At 48.7% G+C, this 18,143-nt stretch overlaps 1 non-coding gene and 1 pseudogene across 1 annotated transcript; one reads left to right on the forward strand and one right to left on the reverse strand.

The window, feature by feature from the left end:
- The first annotated feature begins 1,437 nt into the window (after positions 1-1,437).
- On the forward strand, positions 1,438-14,475 carry LOC144708764 (cytochrome c oxidase subunit 3 pseudogene; annotated as a pseudogene).
- A 3,286-nt stretch (positions 14,476-17,761) lies between these two features.
- Positions 17,762-17,869, reverse strand: LOC144708990 (small nucleolar RNA R71). Its single transcript, XR_013582935.1, has one exon. It is a non-coding gene; the product is annotated as a small nucleolar RNA R71 (small nucleolar RNA).
- Positions 17,870-18,143: the final 274 nt, after the last annotated feature.

Here is an 18,143-nt window from a genome sequence, read left to right on the forward strand (position 1 = left end):
GGACGAGCAGAGCTGAGTTTTTGCGCGGGTGCGTGGTTGGACGCAGGGGCCGTACATAGTGGTGGCGCGCGGGCACAAGCGAGCGCAGGGGGGCCGAGCGAGTGCGCGGCGCGCGGGTGCAGACGGGTGCGCAGGCGAGGGCGACCATGAGGCACGCAGGCGCCGACAAGTGCGCAGGCACGGGCTGACGAATCCAATATTTCAGCCGATTCATTGTACAGCTTATGCCTTGTGAACCGCTGTCCCGGGCGCACCCGATTCGCCGCCAACCACACGAAAGGAACCACTGTATTCATGCAGAGGTAACGAAGTTATCCACAAAGATCTGAATGTGAATGGAAGGTTCGGAAGGCGCGAGTGAGCAGGTAAACATAACCTTTGAAAAGTCTCAACAATTGTCAAGGTCAACGGAATCGGCTTAGTCTAACAAAGCCATTGGTACTCAACTAGAGCAGTTAGAATTGTTAGCAAAGCATGCGTCCCACTGGCTGATTTGTCCCAGCTCCCATGGTAGTCAAATTCTTTACTTCTTCGCTCGTCCACTCACTCGCGCCGTTGCTCCTTCGGAAAACCTTTGGAATTTACATAACATAAGTTCTTGCAGAACCTCCGGCTTCAAAGAATTCCAAAAAATCTCAGGAAGACTGGTCAGTCAGGAAAAGGGGGCCAAGGACAAGGCAACTGGGATCAACTATGGCGGCGCAGCAGCTACGAATTGGGAATCCATGGATTCGGAAACAGTGTCTCGACCTGACCGAAAACATATGTAAATCGGTTCGTGGTAGAGTACCTGTTGTCGATCAACCGGCTGTCTTACCTCAGGAGTCGACGTAGGAGGAGGTGTTTTACTTGAAAGGTGGAGCAGGCGTGAGTGAGAGGGCGCCGAGGCGCGAGTGAGCGGGTGCGAGGAGAGGGGGTGACTCCAGGAGTAGAAGCGATGCGCGAGGCGCGGAAGCGATGAATATGAGGATTTAGACGCGAGTGAGCGAGCGTTTAGGAGCGATTCAGATTCAGATTCATGTTAAGAAGATTATTCAGATTCATCTTCTTTATCCGATAACCCGCTCACTCGCCCCTCAGAACCGTTACAAAGTAATGAAATCACTTAACGAGGACTCTCTCGTGATATAGTTTCAGGTTCTGACATAAACAATGGGACATCCAAAAGCTCCGGCGTATCCTCGCGGATCTATCTTTGAATAGAACGCGCAATGCTCTTCCGTGCCTTAGAATTGAAGAGGGCATTAGAAATGGTGATACTACTCATTTTTCATAAGGTCTTTTTCTTTTCCCACATAGTTCGTCGGTCAAACCTACGATTCTCTTCATCTTTATTTTTTGAGTATCACTTAAGAACCATCCCTTCCTATTTGTTTGTCTTGTCAGATAGAAAGAAAATGAGACCAACCCCCTTCTTTACCACTTGAGGGGGTGGGGTGAAGGGGAGGTTTAGATACAACCGGGGCTCAAAGGTTTATGATTGAATCTCAGAGGCATTCTTATCATTTGTTAGATCCAAGTCCATGGCTTATTTCGAGTTCACTCGGAGCTTTTGCAACCACTGTAGGAGGTGTGATGTACATGCACCCATTTCAAGGGGGTGCAACACTTCTCAGTTTGGGTCTCATATTTATCCTATATACCATGTTCATATGGTGGCGCAATGTTCTACATGAATCCACGTTGGAAGGACATCATACAAAAGCTGTACAATTAGGACTTCAATATGGTTTTATTCTTTTTATAGTATCGGATGTTATGTTCTTTTTTGCTCTTTTTCAGGCTTCCTCTCATTCTTCTTTGGCACCTACGGTAGAGATCGGAGGTATTTGGCCCCCAAAAGGGATTGGGGTTTTAGATCCTCGGGAAATCCCTTTTCTTAATACCCCTATTCTCCCTTCATCCGGAGCTGCCGTAACTTGGGCTCATCATGCTATACTTGCGGGGAAGGAAAAATGAGCTGTTTATGCTTTAGTAGCTATTGTTTCACTGGCTCTAGTATCCCAATCTGCACTGCATGTCACGGTTCCATCGGGCATACAAATGCTCCCCCTTGAGAAGGATGTGGATTTGAACCTAGGTGTAGCTCCTCCACCACTATCTGTAGTGACCGAGATCTCGACTCCCATCGTGATACTAAAGGTCTCTACCCCTGGGTCAACTATATTGCATGGCCAATCTCATACGCCATTGATTGGCCCACTACGGGCTTTCCATTATACCCCTTCTCCTACCCTGTCCAGGGCCTATGAGGCCGTCCCCGCTCAGTCTTATCTTTCAACACTATTGTCTCCTAAAATAAATTTCCCGTACTCCACCTCCTTAGAGGGAGATTATACATTGTACAGTAGTCTGATACATCTAGTGACTCCATTCATTACCATAGTCCCACGCATCATGCACCTTCACGGTCATCCCATTGATGTGTCATCTGACCCTCGAACATTACAACATAATGAAAGGAGACTCATTCTAGACATACTACCAGGAGCCCACCGACCTGCCCCGTTACCAGATCCACCACCGGCGTCACCATTCCTTCCTCCATTTGCTATCCCGCAACCTCTTGGACTCATCTTCACACGTGTCCAAACAACCCACCCCTCAACGCGATTCCTAGTATTTTTAGTTTCACACTGGATTCATATTACATTCTGTTAAGCTTGTAAAGCTAACTATTGGGCCCAAGGCCTTTGTAATTGTAATAGCTAACTCTAGGGGATTAATGGAATCACTAACCTAGTTAGGGAAATCTGACCAGCCCACTAAGGGCCCATTAACAGGCTCATTAAGGGCCCATTAATGGTCTACTATGGGGCCATTAAGGGCCCATATTATCAGTCCTAATATAAGGCCCTAAATGGGCCTTTATTAAGGACACTTATCCTGATCTGCTTCAGATCACGATAAGACTTCCAACGGCTAGAATTATGGCCGTTGGAATCTGTTAGGGCCTTGACAGACTGTCAGGGCTCCAACGGCTATAAATTTAAATTTATAGCTGTTGAAGACAGAGGGACTTTTTCAGTCCTTTCACAGTGTTTTCTTCATGTATAAAAAGGGGAACTTTGTGCAGTAATAGTCACCTTTTTGGCCCCCAAAACTTGTCTCTACACTCTCTCTCTCCTGTGCAACTTTCTCTCTACACATTCTAAGGAACGTACTGCATAGTAGGATGTTTACCTCGCATGGATCGAGTTCACTATTTGCCCAATGGTGAACCGTACTAGTTTGGCATTGTTCGAAAATAGACTATGGTCAATTACTTCATGGACACTAGATATCATTCATGTAGGTAATCATACTAGCAGTTTGGATTCCGCTCTTCCCACATGCATTAAGCAGTAGGAACATGCATCATTGCATCCATTTATTTTTTGTGTACCATCCATATATGGGCAATACAAGGCGTCCGCAGATAAGGTTCGTAGGCCTATGTCATTCTCGGAGGGAGAATTAGTCCTCGTCAGATTGAGGCCTGAGAGATTCTCTCCTGGGGTCTCTACAAAGCTCCATGCTCGTAGCGCCGGGCCTTTCCCAATAGCCCAAAAGATCAACGACAACGCCTACGTTGTGAGCATCCCGCCAACTTGGGGGATAAGTTCGACGTTTAAGGTCAGTGATCTATTCCGATACCGTCCTTCGCCACTGATCATCGAGCCTCAAAGCCATTCGAGCTTGAGTAGCACTGAGAGTGAGAGTCAACCCACCCCTTATCCATTTCCCCTCCATGTACGGCAAGACGAGATAGAAACGATACTACAGGAGGTAATTCACGCTGAGGGGAAGCAAGTTGGTCGCACTTTCCTAGTCCACTGGCAGGGGCAGCCATCATCCCACAACACGTGGATCTCCGAGGATGATCTTCGCCGACTCCGACCGAACCTGGTTCCACCGCTTGAGGATATCGTAGAGCTTTGCTCGCTAGAGTCAAGCTCCTCCCACCCTGGGAGGATGATGGAGGACCATCCTGGAGACGGCACGACGGGACGGCATCAGCCATGCCGAGCAGCTCGCATCGACGCTCGCCACCCGGGGTTCAAGTATCCCGCGTAAGCATCTGTATCTTCCCTTGTGTTTGTTTATGTTTGCTTGTGTCTTTGGATTTCATGGACTAGGCCAATGTTGGGCCTCGCCTTTTATCTTTTACTTTTTAAATTTCAGTTTTATTTTCAAATTGTATGGAGAGGCCGAACCACGTCTCGCGAGGGTTCGTCCTCTCCCCACGTTCACTTGGCACCTATCCTCACTATATAAGGGGATAGCATGCCCAAGGAACATTTGAGTCATTTGTTGAAAGAATTTTTACAACTCTTGTCTCCACCTATCGTAGTGAGTAGAGTAGAGGGAATGGCTATTCCCGCCCACGTCGAGACCACTCCGTGGAGTAGAGCCCGCGTCCCCCACGTCGAGACCACTCCGTGGGAACGCGTTCAATGTCTTCGTCGAGATCACTCCGAAGAAGCTAAAAGATTCAAGAATTCCTCCCTTCTTGAAGCCAAGAAGCCCTCCGTCGAGATCACTCCGAAGGGTCTCAAGGATTCAAGAAAGCGTCACCAAGGGAGAAGCATCGTCAGCCGTCACCGTCGAGATCACTCCGGGTACGCGTCGCCGTTGTTCCTCCCCAAGATTTCACCAACCTCCTCCAAGAACGCCCTCTCCTTGGGAATCTTGGATTGTTAGTCCCCAAGAATCGTCCAAGAAACTTCCTCTTGGAGGTCATCATCCCCGCCGTCGCCGTCGTCCACCGCCATCGCCGTCGTCCGCCGCCGTCGTCCGCCGCCACCGTCGACCTCTTCCAAGATCCATCCAAGAAGATCAAGAAACGCCCCTCTATCACAGACTTCTTGGGTCGTTATTTTCAAGAACCCTCTTCTTGGAGGCTATCATCCCCACCGCCGCCATTGTCCGCCACCGCCATCGCCATCCACCAAGAACCACCAAGATTTTAAGAAACCGCCACCCTCTTGGCATTCTTGATCAACTACTGCTCAAGAACCCCAAGGTTTCAAGAAACCACCACCTTCTTGGCATTCTTCATCTACTACCGCTCAAGAATGATCAAGGCTTCAAGAAATCGTCACCTTCTTGGCATTCCTGATCAACTACTGCGCAAGAAATTCAAGAATCGACATGAGCCACCATCCAGAGGCATTCTTGGGGTGATTACAAGCCAAGAACCCCATCCTCCGCCCTTGTTGTGCCTCACACACGCGGAATCTCCCATCGCCTTTGACTATGTCGAGACACCATTTCTCACGCCGTGGACTATCGACATACAAGGTACCCTCTCGTCTCCCCTCCATCATTCCCAGTATTATTACCGCCGTCAGTGTCGTCTTCCCCTATCTCGTCTGCTGCCCTCTTTCAATATAAACTACGGATAGGATTAGCCACATTCGTCGAGAGATAGGATCTTCTTTTTGTGGTTGAAAGGATATTCGTTGATTTGAATGCCGAACATCTTAGGGCCGTCACACGCCCCTTACCTCATAGTCGTCTAGTCGGTCAAGAGGGTCATTGGGAGTTTGATCTAGGGTCAATATCTTCCCTTTGATCGGCGAGGTCTTCTTCCCTGCTTGTAAACGGCCGAGTCTTGCTCATTCGACGTTTTCTTCATCGTCATATATTCATATCATTCACGAAATTATTCATCAAATTCTTGTGGCGTAATACGAGCCAATCGATCCCGGCCGATCCTATTACATCAAAAGGAGTAAAGATAGCTGCCAAAGGGAGAAGGCGGGAGTGAATTGTGGAAAATCCATTTCAACTTCAATAAACTCCAAAGCTTTCCTTGGGCATGCCATCCCTTTATATAGAAGAGGGAGGATGCCCAAGTGGGCCAAAATTAGGGGAAAACTGTCGCGTGACAAGGATTATCCTTAATGCACATTAGAGAAGAGACAAAAGGAAATAACGGACAAGGCCCAAAACACGGTGGCCCCCTCCAACTTGTCCAGGAAAATCAAAATACAAGAAAAATATGGTTCAATTACCGATGTTGGCGCTATGGTCCCCCATCATCCTCCCATGGTGGGAAGAACTCGACTCCGGCGAGTTAATGCCTATGATGTCATTGATGGGTCGGACTAGCTCTTGTCAAGGTTGAAGAAAGTCCTCCTTGGTGATCCAGGTGCCGTTCGATGAAGGCCGTCACTACCAGTGCACTAAGAAAGTGCGGTCCAACCAATCCCCTATAGCATGAACTACCTCATACAGTACCGTTTCTATCTGTTCTTGATGTAGGAGTGTCGAGAAGGGAACTGGTAAGGTGTTACACTCAGTCTCATCACTACTAAGGTTCAAGTGGTTGTGAGGCTCATTGATGGGTGGGAAGGGTTGTTATCGTACAAAATCTCTGACATCGAAAGTGGGACAGATCCTCCAATCAGGTGGGATACTCATGACATAGGCATTGTTGTTAATCCTATGAGCAATCGAGAAATACCCGGCAATACGAGCGAGGAGCTTTGTAGCGACCCCTAGAAAACATCTCTCAGGCCTCAATCTGACCATGACTAAATCTCTTTCCGAGAATGAAATGGACTGTCGTTCTAAATCAGCATTTGCCTTGTACTTTTTTTTTTAGAGATACAATGTGAAAATGGATGCAATGATGCATGTTCCTACTAAATGCATAAGCAAGTTCGTACTCCGAAGTCTAATATGACTACATACATGAATGTGATCTAGCGACTACAAAGTATTTGACCATAGTCTCTTCAAACAACACCCAAATAGTGGGGTTCACCATCGCGGGGATAGTGAAATCGACCTCTTTGAATATTGAGATTCTACAAGTACGATGGCAATCCACGGTGGAACGTAGTGCATTCTCGGTACTGTTGGGTTGACACGACGATCAGAAATCTCCTGGTGGGTTGACACGATGGTGCGATGGATTTGACCTGTGTGGAGACAAGTCCAATAGAAGGCCGTATGGCAGCTAAAAGAATAATTTGTAGGGCCAGCGGTTGTTGTGGCGATGGGGCACGTCGATGTGCTCTTGGTAGCATGATCAGAACAAGACTTCCCCGGTGACAGCATGGTGTTCGGGGGTTTGGTCGCAAAATGATGCGACCACGTTGTAGAAGTAGCCTGCGTGCAAGGGCATGGAAAAATCTGGGAACTACTATCAAAGGGGGGCCAAAGGATCTTGTCGCTTGTACTAGCGACAATGTAGAAGGAGAAATCCTCATGATGGAGGCCGTCGGTCGCACTAATATCAGACTGTAAATCCGTCGGTCGCACTAGTGATGAGGCGGGCTTTTGTACCAGATTAGTAATCGGAGTAAGAGTTCCCTCTAAAGAGATGGGGCTTGGGAAATTTGCCGCAGAAGAGGCGACGGTACTAGAAGACAAGACCGAGTAGGGGTGGTCTCAAGGGGCCATGATGGGGCAGGAGATGTGGCACAGTAGAAGGCCCATGCTGGGTCGATCGGCGGTACATGGGATGGGCCTGGTGGTGTAGTCGGTCATGGAGCAGAAACCTCTGATGTCACGATGGGACTCGAGATCTCTATCACTAACGGCAGTGGCAGAGGAGCTATAGCTAGGTTGAGATACATGTTCTTTGTAAGGGGGGCCATTCGCATGGCTGCCTAAACCAGGAGTTGCGGTGCGGTGATGACTCTAAAATATGTCATCAAATAATCAAGTTCTTAAGTTTAAATTCATTACAATTATCTTGTGAATTCATGCTAAGTTCATGCATATGTATTGTTTTATGAAATCACTAACCACACTTGATTCTTTGAATCAAGTGAAATATATTTAACATTTTATGGCTAGTGAACATTCAGAAACAGGTTAAGAAGATCAAGGAAGAGAGGAGGATCAAGAGAAGTGGGCAAAATTCGAAGTGGCAAAAATTACGAAAATGCCCCTGGGCATGACTTAAGAGAAAACCTATAAATACTCTCTTAAGAGAGGAGTTTAGGTTGTCCAGAATTTTTCTCAAGGAAGCTAGGGCTTGGAGAGAAAGGATTTCTGCAGACCCTCCAAGGCTGATGAGCATTGGAGCTGGGAGAGAAGCAAGCCGAGGAGTAGCTAGAGCACGACGATCGTCGCCTTGCCCGGAAGGAGTGACGCAAGGAGGCGTGAGCGTTTCGGTTTTGGTACAATCTTCTTCTCCCTTCTAAGACAGTCAGGGTTGGGCTGAAGATCACAAGCTGTGTCTTCAGCATTTCCAATTTCTGTTGTTCCTTTGGTTACGTTTGATTTCGAATGCCATAGTTGATTGAATAGATTTCCATTCTGTCTAGCAAAAATTTCATTGTTCTCGCATCCGATCGTGAACTCCTTCCCTGCAGAACTTCCAACTGCTAGCAACCCAAGCCTCAGCCTAGGTTGCCAGCAATCCAAGCAGCGAGCAAGCTCGCCGCTGAATCAGCACCGCGAGCAGGCTCGCCACACAGCAGCGCAGCGCCGCAGCGAGCTCGCCAGCGCAGCAGCGGCGCCAGCGCGCATGCTCGCCCGCACGTAGCAGCACCGCAGGCTCACCAGCCGCAGGTGTTCACGTCTGGCAGAAACACCCGCAGGGTGTTTGCTCAATTGCCTCACAGGGCATAAGCGAACCGTCAACAAAGAAAATTTCTCTGCTAACGGTTCTGCTCAATTGAATTTGCCAAGATATCTCCGTAAAACTTAACTGAAGATAATTTGATTGAAGAATTAGCTGAATCCATACTTTTAAGGAATTCTCTGCAACTTATTCTGGAGAAAATTTCTACAGAGATTAACACTTGGAATTAGAGAACTGAATAGACTGATTTAATAGAAAAGAATTTTCCGCTGTTTTCTTTGCTTCCTGTGGATCGACCCTTGCTTGCCAAAGGCTGTGAGGTTATAAATTTCGTTGCATAAGCTCAATCCTCACACGAATTCAACTGATAAATAACCAATAAAAAACACCCTAAAATTGAGCTCATCATGCGGGTGGAGAAGTAGTGTAGATTGCGGGGCTCTCGAATCCCTAGATTCCTTGACATCCTGCTGGATCCGGTTTTTCACTAGCCGTAAGACCGGTGTAGCGAGAACAATATCGGACTCATTGTCACTATAGTGTCTATGGCTCTGGGTATTCTTGTAGACCGGAACCTCTACCTTTGCACTAAGCTGTATGTTAGCACGGGTGTCCTCTCTTCTACATTTCTTATCTACATCATCACAGCAATGACAACGGGCATGCTGGTTTCGTCTGACATCTTGCGGGCTGAATTGCAACTGTTGGCATGGGTAGGGCACATTTACAATTGTTGGCACGGGTGGTGCTGGTGGGGCATATGGTCCATATTGTGCCAAGGGCGCATACGCAACGTGAGGCACTGGTGGGGTGGGCTTCCCATAATGGGTCAGTGACGTGTATGAAGCATGCAACGCCAGCATGGTCAGTTGTCCTGGATGGTATGGCGAGGGCTTGCACGGCGCATAAGTCGATGCGGGCGCATATGGTAAGGGCGATGCCTCGGGTGTATGAGGTGGCCCATAGTGGTAAGATAGCGATGGAGCATGGCAAACGTACGGCAGGCTGTGGGTTGGCATCGAGCAATACCTAACCGGTGCCGTCTGAGGGGACGGTGGAAAATAATGTTCCCCATCTACATGTGGATCAGTTTGCACGTAAGCCATAGTGTACAGGGCATGGGATGGGTACTGAGAATGGACTGACTCGTATGGTCATCCATGATAGTCATAATGGGGTTTGTTTCCATAATAACCTATGGTGGCACACGCCATCAAGGATCGGCAACGATGCCGTTCACGCCACCCGCCATCGTCATCGAAGACCAGGTGAAAGAAATGCTCGATTATTGTTTTTGATTTTCCTCGTCTCTTGTCGTGTTTTGTGCTTTGTTCATGTTCATCACCCCATTTTTGTCGGTCTGCGACACGTCTCTACGCCCGTCATTATCGTCACGGGAAAGGATCCTTAGCCAATTTAAAACCCCTCCCTTGTACGCTTTTATTTCTTTCCTTTTCTTTATTTTAATTTCCCTTCTACTTTGTAATGGGGGAGCCCATTTGTATAAGGGCTCCCTTAATGGACCATCCTTTCTCCCCTTTTGGCCCAATTGGGGGGCCCATTGACCTCTTCCCCTTTATAAGGGACGAGGGGGGGCGCCATAATTCATCAGACCAGGAAGAATTTGATTGTAGTATTTTTCTTGTTCTGCTTTGGTCTCCCCTCCCCTTGTGAAAAGGAAGACCAAGAGGGGAGGAGGAGGAGGGCGACTGTGTGGATTGGGAGACGAGGAAACCAGAATTTGGGAGGATCTGCGAACTCTTCTGTCCTCCTCTTCTCTGTGTTCACTGGCGATCCCAGAACTTGCGACCATCCATGGGTTGGACTCCTTGAGCATCGCAGGCGGCTTCCTACGAGCACTTGCGGAAGAAGGGGTAATTGGGATAAGAGTTAACTGAGAACAGGAGAGCAAGGGACTAAGAATTGGTGGGTCACCGATTTGCCTCTCCTACTTCCTTCCTCTGCATTCATCGGCGTGTTGACCCACCGTTCAGACCTGGCGATCGATCACGGAATTGGACGCCTTGACCTCGCAACCTGGTCCCTACGAGCACCTGCAAAAGAATAGGTTGTCATCGACAAGGGCGAACATGGAAGCTGCACCCCTTTGCACGTGAGCAGCAGGGATGAAACCAGCCAACGTGGTTCAAAGTCCCCTCAACGTCCCCCAACCAGTTGATCCCACGCTCGGATAGGGCACCGACGGGATGTCTCCCCTCATTTATGGGCACTGCTTGTGTGACGCCTGGCCGATCGAGATCTCCGTTGTAGGAACCCAGCGTGCTTGAGTGAGTATTGGCGTTTGGAATTCTCCTTCCCTCGACTGGCTCAAAATTAAGGACCATCTCTACCAAGCCCTGTCGCTGCCACTGTGAGCACTCGTCGCGTTGCACCACGGGTTGCCCTCTCTCTCTTCTCCTCAACTGCTCTAGTGCCGAAGCTGGATGAGCCGCCATGTGTCCTCTGGCGTCTCTCCACTCCACCCGCTCTGAGTCACCACCCACGTCAATGAATCCTGTGCCAAGAGCCCACTAACAAGGTACGCCATCCTCTCACTTGGCTTGTTTAATCATCACTTGCTGTATAATTTCAGTTCGACTCCACCGCGTTCGGGCTAGGTAGGTGAGAGAGGCATTGAGAGAAAACTACAACTTTGAGTGTCTTACCGGTATGGATGAGTACGTCTGTTTTGTGCGAGCCCTATGGATAGATTATGTTTGGCTGTTGATGCCTTCGTCACTCCGATGAGGTTCGAGAGGCCACCGTTGCCGTCACTCAGTGACCCCATCCAAGCTTGGAGCTTGGTACCTCCCTTGAGTCAAAGCCTGCACGTACGACACGTAGGACATTCATTGCATCGAAGTTACATCGACCCATTAGGGTTTTAGGTCTGTTGGACAATGACATCATCGACGTTCGATACCATTATCACTTATCGGGACCAAGCCATCATACTTGGTGCCGACTGACCGACATTCCCGACAACGTCCGACATCACTTCCCCTCTGCCTTGTTTGACCAATTTGCTGGCCGAATCCGCAAATGGGATTTGACATTGATGTACACAGCCACGAGTCTCATTGCACAGGTCACCTACACATCACGCAGCCACACCAGCAACCGATCTTACCGACCGAGCTGTCTCCACTGTCCATCCATGGGCGGTTGCACTAGTCGCTGGCGTGCTGCCTTGCCAGGCCCTCGCCCCACGGCTTTTGAACCTCAATCCCCATTGTGACACCGTGATACCTGTTGCGCACTCTGTTGGATGCCCTTGTTGCCACGTCTCTCGAGTGGTACCTGTTGTGTCTTGCACCGCATTGCATCATCAAGCCGTCATGTGCGGCCATAAGTCCTTTGATCTCGATCAATCGTCAAAGCACAATCCCTTGGTCAGTAACTGCTCGAGCCACCGTTGTGTGCAATCGCACCGTCTAGTGCAACCCTGGTACTTGCACCGCCATCATGCCGCTGGTTGTCCCTCGTATCCGCCATTTGACCCCACCCGCACCAAACCATTTCCAGGTTATGCCCCCCAGGCTTGGCCGATTGCTAGAGCCGCCTCGCCGTTGCACATCCCCTCTCCTCGTCGTCGACTACCTCCTGATTTGATATTATGTGGCCGTCAAGGAAATCACACTACCATGTTTATTTAAGTTCATTAAATAAAATATTTGCATTCATTAAATAAAATAGCACAAAGCGAAAGAGCCACGGTATCATCAGAAATGAAAACACATTCTGAAGCGATTTCACCTAATTAGGGAGATAATTGCAGGATGAGATATTGTGATGGAAAGGGTTCCATCAACCGACAACATAGCAGACCCACTAACTAAGCTACCATCTCATGAAGTTTTTTAGCTCCACTATCAAACAATGGGATTGTTGAACAAGGGTGATTGGCTTTAATCCTGATGGGGGACCATCGCGCCAACATCGGTAATTGAATCTTATTTTCCTTGTATTTTGATTTTTTTGGACAACTTGGAGTGGGCCACCGTGCTTTGTGCCTTGTCAGTTATTTCATTTTGTCTCCACGCTAATGTACATTGAGGGGAATCCTTGTCACGCGATGGTTTTCCCCTAATTTTGGCCCACCTTGGCATCCCCCCTCTCCTATATAAAGGGATGGCATACCCAACGAAAGCCTTGAAGTTTATTGAAGTTGAAAAGGGTTTTCCTCAACTGGCTCCCACCTTCTCCCTTTGGGAGCTATCTTTATTGCTTTCGAGATACTAGACCGTGGAAGCGCCCAACACATAGCCCTACCCACATGGACATCAATCCGTGAGTGGAACCGTCGTCTCCGCGACCACTCCATCATTGTTTCTTGATTGCCGCATTAAGAACCTGACTTCTTGATATTGTTGCTACGCAAGAATTGACAAGAAACATCCCTCTTCGCATCGTTCTTAGATTGGTGCTGCCGCTGTTGCCGCCAGCATTGTCATTTCTGCCACTGCCACCTATGTCACTACTACCGCCGCTGCCGTTGCAACCGCCTCCGCCGCCATCGCCAACCGCCTCTTCTTGCGACTGCCTACGTGTCTCAAGCACCTGCATCTACAAGCCTGCACCCTAAGTCTGTGTGCCCTGTGCGCCAGTACCCCGCGTGCCCTCGCTTTGCGCCCCGTGCACCTGCGCCCGCATCCCCTATGCTTTGTGCGCCCACGCCCCGCGTCCCACGTGCTCTATGTTCTCGCGCCCTGCGATCACATGCCCGCGTCCCATGCCCTATGTGCCCGTGCCCTGTGTGCTCGCACTCACGGTGCCTACCGTGTCCGTGTCCCGCTCTTGTGGCGCTCGTCCATGCCCCCGAGCCTTGTTGCTTGTCATCACGCTGAACATGGACTATTGTTCCCCTCTATTCTAAGTATTATTACCTTTTACAATGCGGTCTTCCGCTATCAGTTCTTTACTGTTTTAACCTACAATACATAGGATTGCCATCCACGACGAGGGTTAGACCTATTTTTTTGTGGTTACGGCCTGAATTATATGTAAAAGGAGTCGTGGATGCCTTTGGGTCTTTCACCCATCGCGTCATAGGTATTTTAGTGAATCTCACGGGTCATTTGCAGTCTGGACATGACAAGCCATATCCCGAAGATCAAGAAAACAATAGTTTTAAATCAGAAAACTTCATCAATCTTCTTATTTAGAGTGATTTCCTAAAACGTGCATTCATCATTTTAGGTGCATTTTATCTTACCGTCTCACTGCGTTGTTACATGAGCTGATCGATCCGGCATTCTCCGTGTTACATCATATTGGTATTAGAGCTGGTTGCGTTAGCTCTTGCTTAACACGATTAGTAATATATCAAGTCACCTCATATTTCAAAATTCATTTCGTACACCATATCATGGCATTATCTCGTCATTTCATCATATAGGAATTCATTAAATTTAGGAGATAATTGACCATAGGATGTCTCGAACATATGGCCAGATACGATCTACCATAGCTGACATATATTTTTACAAGGATCATGAATATGATCCTGAATTTTCTGATCCTCCACTAGAGGATTTCTTTAGCCAGCATTATCAGAATGCACCATTTGATTTTGCCATGGTCCAGTTACCTACTCGAACCATTAGGGATTCTTCGAATAGAATCCATACTCCACCTAGTGCGCCAAGACAACATGACCATTCGGCACGGTGACTGATGACCACAAATATGTCATATAATAATCCAGTAAGCGACATTAATCAAATCATTATTTGCATACATTATTTCCATATTTCCCATTCAAATCATGATTTTTTACTAACCACACTTGATTCAGAGAATCAAGTGGATTGGATCTCATTTTTCACTTAAATGTGTACAGATTTAGAGGAAGTCCAACAAAGAAGGCACTTGCTTGGGCCGATTTCATCCACAAGATGAAGGCCGATTTCATCCACAAGACAAAGGCTGATTTCTTAAAGGACTGAAACTCACTTACTTGGCCAGCCCTAAAGGCCCAAAAAGGCCCAAGAAGCCCAAGATGCCTAAGAAGCCCGAGAGAGGAAACCTATACATGCTCTCTCAAAGAGCCATTTTCAGTTGTCTAGAAAATCTGTCCAAACAGGCTAGGGCTTGGAGAGAGGAGTTCTGCAGACCCTCCAAGAGCTGATGAGCATTGGAGCTGGGAGAGAAGCAAGCTGAGGCATAGCTAGAGCAAGACGATCATCATCTTGCCAGAAGGGTGTGACACCAGGTGGTGTGATTGTTCTAGCTTCAGTTGTTGTCTTCTTCTCCCTTCTAAAACAATTGAAGTTGGGATTGGAAGGTACTGAGTAGTGTTTTCGATGGCGAGGATGCCAACACTTCAGCACCGAACGCGTCACCTCGGTCAACCAGAGTCAACACGCCCGCTATGGACCACGGTCAACTGGAGTCAACTGAAGTCAACATGCCGCAGCGGTCGACAAGCACGTCTCAACCCACGCACGTCCCTACGCGCGTCATGACACGACGCCAGAGGCAGATCCACAACTGCCCTTTGGCGTGACACGGTGCACGTCTTTATTTTCTAGTCATTTTCTCTTTCCTCCAAGGCCTATATATAGGCCATTGTTTTCAAGAAACATCAGGCAGTCATTATTTCAAGAATTGAGTTTTGTTAACTCTTCTTGGAGGACTGCCCAGCCTCCCCTGTCCCTCTTAACCCTAGCCTTCGTCGCCGCCGCCGCCGCCTCGTGACGTCGGCCTCCTGTCTCCTCTCCATTCTCTCTCTTTCTCTCTCTCTCTTTTTTTTCTTCCTCTCACCCTCTCTCTCTCGCCCAAGGCTGCCCAGGTAGCCCGCCAAGGGGCCACCTAGGCTGCCCGCGCGCCGCCCGCGTGCCGCCCGTGTGCCGCCCGCGCACTCCACGCGTCGCCCGCACATCAATCGTGCGCCGCCTGCGCGCCGCCCGCGCCGCCCAGGCAGCCTTCGCTAGGGCCGCCCGAGGCCGCATTCCGGTTGCCCCTGTCCGGACGGCGTCGGCGCTTCAAGCTGCGCGCGCTGGCGCTTTGTGCGCTCAGCGCCCGCGCACGCTGCTCCGCGTGCTCCGAGCGCTCCGCGCACCCTTCGCGCGCTTCGTGCGCGCGGGTGTTCGCCCACGCTTGATGTTGCGCCCACGACAACCGCACTCAACCAGGGCCGTTCAACGCCCGGAACGTCCAGCCTCGTCCTCGTCCAGTGGGCCGCTCAACGCCCGGATTCGCCCAACTTCGTCACGATCAGAATTTCCCGCAACCTCTTCACGCACTACGGTGTCGAGGTACGCCTGAACTCTTTGGTGTTGAAGTGTTCCTCGTTCAGTGTTTTCCCGAGAAGTTTCCACCACCGTCAGATTTAGATTTGGTTTGAGATTCTATCTCTTCTCTCCTCTTGTCGAGTATTCCCTTGTGACGTGAATTCGGATATTGATTTCAGTGCTTAGGCATCATCGCAGTGGGGGAAGACAGTACTCCCGCCCTCGAAAAGGGTAGGAGCTGCACCACCAGATTTTCATCGGTTTTTAAATCCGAATTTGATCGTGAATTTCTTTGGATTGTTTTATCCCTACCTATAATCGCCCTATTACCCAAACTTGTCGTCAACCCATCCATCCCGTCAGTCACCTTTCCTTAGATGTCCTACGTCAGTTTTCCAATTGTTCCAGACAAAATTATTCCATTTTCTAGGTTAATCTCAAGTTTATCTGTTCAAAATTTTTCTCTACAATCTGTTCCTATTCAATTTCATCTTTGCATCAGTGGTTTTTTGGTTGATTGTCGCCTCTATGCAAGCTTTGCCAATCCTGTGCCCATCCCAGGCTGCACACAGCCAAGGCCGCGCGCAGCAAGGCTGCATGCAGCAGAGGCGCAACAGCAGCCAAGGCCGCACGCAGCCAAGGCTGCGCGCCGCTGCAGCCAAGGCTGCATGCAGCAGCAGCCAAGGCCGGGCATAGCCAAGGCCGCGCACAGCCAAGGCTGCGCACAGCAGCAGCCAAGGCCGCACGCAGTAGAGGCCGTGCGCAACAGCAACCAAGGCAGCACGCAGCCAAGGCCGCGCGTAGCAGCAGCCAAGGCCGCACACAGCCAAGGCCGCGCACAGCCAAGGCCGCGCACAGCAGAGGCCGCGCGCAGGCTGCACGCAGACAAAGCTGCGCTCAAGCTGCGCGCACCTCTGTGCTCTTGCCGTGCGCAGCTCTGCATGTTGTCCGTGCGCAGTCACACCCTGTGTGCAGAATCCTTGCACACATGATGCAGCTATAGTACGGCTGAGCGTAACTCCGTGCGCTGAGAACAGCACGCAGCTAAGAAGTTGTGCGTTCGGTCACGATTCGCTCAGAGCTACAGGCGCTAGCTTGTAACAGAGCAGTTTCTTTGATTATTAGCTTCTACGAAGCTAATCAAGTGAAGAATTTTATTAACGTGCATTGACATTATTCTATGAATGCTCACTGAAGATTATTTTACAGAGTAACATTGAAGATTTTACACTTGACTGTTCAAACAAATTATAAAAAGTAAATAAGATAAGCTAGATAGAAAGGAACTACTGTTTTCTTATCTGCTCCCTATGGATCGACACCCTACTTGCCCTAGGCTGTGAGGTTAATTTTAGTGTTGATTAGCTCAAATACTCACATGACCAACCGGTAAATAACCAGTAAAAAACCCAAAATTTGAGCTTATCAACTGGCGCCATTGCCGGGGAGCACTATATTACTGTAGTAATTTTATTTTCTTTTCAGTTGTTATTGACTCTTTTTCCTAAAGCTGAAGGTTGAAAATTCCTCAGCTAGTGGGAGAACTGCAGAGACTGCTACATGTGCGAGGGACTCCACTCCAGTCAGCCAACCAGATAATCAGCAGCCAAACATGGCAGAAGAAGGACGTCAACATCATGACAGAAGATGGACCATGCTGGATAGATCAACACCCTCAGGAAGCTTGATGCAAACAAACGTGAACCTAAATATAGGTGAGGGTATCATGTTCAGGTGTGACAATGCGTCAATACAATCTATACCTGAATTTAATGGGCATTCTGCACAAAACCGCCTAGAGTTTTTAGATGATTTCCATATTAGGTGTTCTTCACAGAACGTGCCGGGATTATCTCCAGAGATTTTAAAAATGAAGTATTTTCCTTTAACTCTAAAAGATAAAGCTTTCTCTTGGTATCGTAATTTAGGAATTACCTTTAACTCTTGGGATGAGATGTAGGGGAAGTTTCTGCAGAAATTTTATCCTCTCTCTAAACGCATTTCCATAGAAGAGAAATCCATAATTCCACCCCCACGAAGGCGAAACTTTTAGTGAAGCCTGGCAGAGATTCAATGACCTTATGAGGAAATGCCCTCATCATGGAATTGAAAACTGTCAATTGGCCCAAATTTTTTATGAATCTTTGTTAGATTTCATGAAAAATAAGGTGAACTTATCCGCCGGTGGAACCTTCTATACTGCATATGAAGATGAGGTTTTTGATATTTTGGAGAGAGTTGCAGAGACTGATTTGCAGGAGATTGGAGCAAATCAGAATGGGAGAAATGTGCAGCCCAAGAGGGCAGGAGTGCTGTAGGTCAATGTTAAGGATGTGGAGCTGCATGCAGGCCTCAAGGAGACTAACCAGAAACTGGAGGAG

The sequence above is a fragment of the Wolffia australiana genome, chromosome 10 (assembly GCF_029677425.1).
Source record: "Wolffia australiana isolate 7733 chromosome 10, ASM2967742v1".
Taxonomy (NCBI): domain Eukaryota; kingdom Viridiplantae; phylum Streptophyta; class Magnoliopsida; order Alismatales; family Araceae; genus Wolffia; species Wolffia australiana.